The 3,866-nt window shown below is 43.1% G+C and overlaps 1 protein-coding gene across 3 annotated transcripts in view; it reads left to right on the top strand.

Moving 5' to 3' along the window:
• The window catches only part of NSD1 (nuclear receptor binding SET domain protein 1), a 140,835-nt gene that overhangs the window by 65,606 nt on the left and 71,363 nt on the right, over nucleotides 1-3,866 (top strand). The gene's annotated exons all lie outside the window — the stretch shown is intronic.

Here is a 3,866-nt window from a genome sequence, read left to right as displayed (position 1 = left end):
CTCGCTGGTGTGCAGCTTCCCACATATCCCCCCTCTCTGTTTTAATTTGAGAGATGAGGAAAAGGCCTGGGGGAATCGTGCCTGTCTTAGGTTGGAGTCGTTTATGGAACCATAAGTCCATTCTTACCCGTCATTGGAGAGTCCCATAGCTATGATGGGCTTCCTGTCTTAGGTGGAAGGACTGAACAGTTATTGGGTTCATCAGACTCTCTTACCCGTCTTTGGCTAACCGATTCAGCGCCTCAGGCGAGACCAGTATAAGGGTCAATTTGTTGTTTGAGGAATGGCATGCGCCTATTAAATATAACAGGTCCCAGTGAGCAAACAATTAAAAATCCAATGAATGGGCCAAAGAGGGGGAGTAGGAAAGGGAGGAGACCGTTTCAGCAGACCATTGGCAACGTTGTTGGAGAGATTCTTGGAGTTGATGTATCTTGTCACGAGCCATGCTGGACTTGCTGGCATAACAGTAGCAGCGTTCCTGTAAAACAAGACAGAGACCCCCCCTGTTCTGCCAGGAGGCGATCTAAACCTCGTCTATTTTGAAAAACCACCTCAGTCAGGGAATCTAGTTGGTCTGAGATAAGACCCTCAGTGACTTGGCGTTGCCAATCAGACGGTGTGAGCCAGCCCTTGGTGACGGCTTCACCTATAGCTAAGGTATATGGAGCAGTAGCTCCGTATTGGGCAACTGCCGCCTTAATCTCTTTTACCATAAACCTGGTGTGCAGCTTCCCACACTGGTTGACTTTCCATAAAGGGCCAGATAGTAAGCATTTCCGGTTTTAAAAGCTGTAAGGTGTTTGGTGCTACAACTGTGCCTTTGTAGCACAAAATCCATGGACCATGTACAAGTGAGTGAGTGTGGCTATGGTTCAGTAAAACTTGAATTACAAAAATAGTCCCGTTAGTGTCTTACAAAACCCTTAAACATTTTTGAAAAAAATGTTTGCCTGAATGTGCACATGTTCATGGATGGGGGAAGATACTGAGGAAGTGCTTGGCTCGTTTCTCAAGCTGCTGGGCCTAGGATTTGAACAGTCAGCCATGTGGGACCCTGCCACCTTCAGCACCACACCACAGGCTGGCCAGAATCCTACATTTCTAAAGGATTGTGTACGTAGGGAGCATTGCACATGATCATGCATGAAACCAGTAGCTGCGCAGTCAAATACAGAGCTGCTCGCTTTGACTTCTAATCTTTTGTGCTAGCCCATGGTCCCACGGACCCCAGGCAAACAGAGAGCTGGAGGTCTGAAGTTTAGTCTGAGAACTTGGTCTGTGGGAGAGGTGTACACCATTTGGCAGAGTGTGGACAGCGACAGCAAGAGGAGAGGGAATTAGGCTGAGTCCGTGGGACCTGTTGCGGAGAGAAGGGAGACAGATGGTGATGGAGGGACGATGACGTGATGGCATAGGGGCCTGTTGCAGTAAGAAGGAGCTCGCAGGTTTGGGACTTTGGAAGATTTTGTTTGCAGTCATGGCCTTGCTACCTTAATCATTTCCTGACTTCAATGAGTCTGGGCAAGTCACTTTCCCTTTCGGAAGCTCAGTCACATTATTTACAAGTGGGGACATGAGTATCGACCTGCAGGTTGACGTAAGGTTCACCATGCATTGTATATATTAATGGAAAGCCTCTGTTAGTTATTATCGTTTCTTTGGTCTTTTTCTTTTAAAAATGGCATTGGAGTTTGAAAAGTTGGATGGCCCATTTGTTTTAATGGGAATTTATTAAAGCGTAATCTACTTACTTCAGAGCATATAGTACTGCCATTAGCTGTAATAGGTATAAATGTATATATTTATCCCAAGAAATATTTCGGTTTATTTCTTCTCTACCAAGACAGATTTTTCAGACAATATTTAGGGTAACATTTTAGTTATCTAACTTGTGGTTTTAATTTATTTTAAAGTAGTAGTTTGGAAGAAATGCTTCAATATGACTCATGTAGCTTTGAAGTCTAACAGAAAAGGTAGGAAAATTCCAGGGGGGTTTGCAGTTTTAAGTAGCCTCATAATTATGGTGGGAGTATAATAGGTACACAATTTTGACAACTGTTTTAGCCTCTGACATTAACTTTAAATAAAGTTAAAAGGGGACCGGCAGGTGGTGTGGTGGTTAAGGACGCTGGACTCCCACATGGCCAACTGTGGTTCATGTCCTGAACCTGGTGGCTTGCTTTCTCAATTTCCCTCTCTATCTCTTCCCCTCTCTCTCTGTTCCTCTCTGGTCAAATTAAATAAATAAAATTCAATAAAATAATTTTTAGAATTTGGGATTATAATTTTAAAAATAAAGTTAAAACATGTATTACTAGTATGGATTTATAGTTAAGGCTAGTAAGAAATTACCTTCCACATGCCCTAATGGAGGGTTACGGCTTGCTTCCGTATGCGCTAAAGGAGTCAGCTTTTATAAAACTTGCAGTGCCTGTGAACCCCGCTGCCCTTTTTTTGTTTTAACTTTTCATTTCCTTGCTTTCCTTTTATTGAGAGAATGCCAGTAGTGTCACTTTCATCTAAGGCAGGAGCGCCCTCCTGAGGCCGACAGGAAATTTATCTTGCTTCTTGAGCAGGCTGCATCTTGTATTCTGCAGTCATTAGCCTCTGCTTCCGCAGGGCTGAAAGTGTAGTCACATGACTAGCGCATTTCAGAACATTGAGACAGGCATGTAAGGACGTTACATTAGTGATTTTTCCACAGCTGAGTCAAAGGAAAAGACCGTTTTGATAATTTGATCATAAAGCATGACCGGATTTAGTTTTTCCTATAGGGTGTGTGTTCTTGTTGGAGAGAGACAGAGAAAGGTGAGAAATGATCCCCTGGGGGCTGGTCACACTACAGTCCCTTCTCCATTCTGTCCTTGGGATTTGGGGAGTATATGTACATGTGCCTGGAGTATTTTCCAAACTGCCAGGTCCAAGACATGAATCATGCACGTGGCCATGTGGACTCCGCTCCCGTAACCGTCCGCGCTGTCGCCCAACTGGCCTGACAAGAATTTTTTTTAAAGGAGTTGTTATAAATTCTATATTTTTATCTTATTCTCCTGTCTTTCTAATACAGAGCATGCTTTTATTATGTTATCGAGATAATGGCATTTGTTTTTGTTTTTGTTTTGCGAGAGAGAGTTTTGGTGAGGATGTTCACCAGAGAGACAGAGAAATTGAGAAATTACCCTCCCCCTCCCAAGTGGTTTGGCCATGTTGGATTCCCTTCTCCTCCATTCTTCTCTTGAAATTTTGGGCATGCGCGCACATACATGTCTCATATGAGTTTCAAACCACTGGGTCCAGGACTTGAACTTTGCTTGGCCACCTGGGAGTCCAGCACCTTAACCACTATGTTGCCCTGCTAGCACTTAATTATTTAATGCCTCTGATCAGGAGAAAAATCTCTCAGTTTCCTAGTGTAAAACTCAACTGCGGTTCAAATCCCGGACCTGGTGGCTTAAACTCTCACCAGGCGCGTGTGCTTGCGTGCCCCAGATCCCGAGAGGAGAATGGAGGAGAAGGGATTGTGGCATGGCCATCCCCCCCGGGGGGTGATTTCTCACTTTCCGTTGCTCTGTCTGTGTCTTTCTGGCGAGCGCATACGCCCTATAGCAAAAATACTTCTCAGAAAAAGAAAAAAAAAACCTCACTACATCCATATGGTACTATATTGATGAAGCGTTTATAAAATGCTTTGAAATTCTTCATAATGCTGATTTGGCAAATATTGTAGCTCAATGTTAAACATTCTACACAACCTAGAGATGTTATTTAAAATAACCTGATTTAACCTATATTTTTGTTATGTATATGTTAACTTTGTCAATTTATCCTTTTCCTGGAATTCTTTTTTTTTTTTTTTTTTTTTT

Source organism: Tupaia chinensis, unplaced genomic scaffold (genome assembly GCF_000334495.1).
Source record: "Tupaia chinensis unplaced genomic scaffold, TupChi_1.0 Scaffold000612_1, whole genome shotgun sequence".
Lineage (NCBI taxonomy): Eukaryota > Metazoa > Chordata > Mammalia > Scandentia > Tupaiidae > Tupaia > Tupaia belangeri.
The sequence above is the reverse complement of the archived record's forward strand: the minus strand, read 5'-3'. Positions and strand labels throughout refer to the sequence as shown.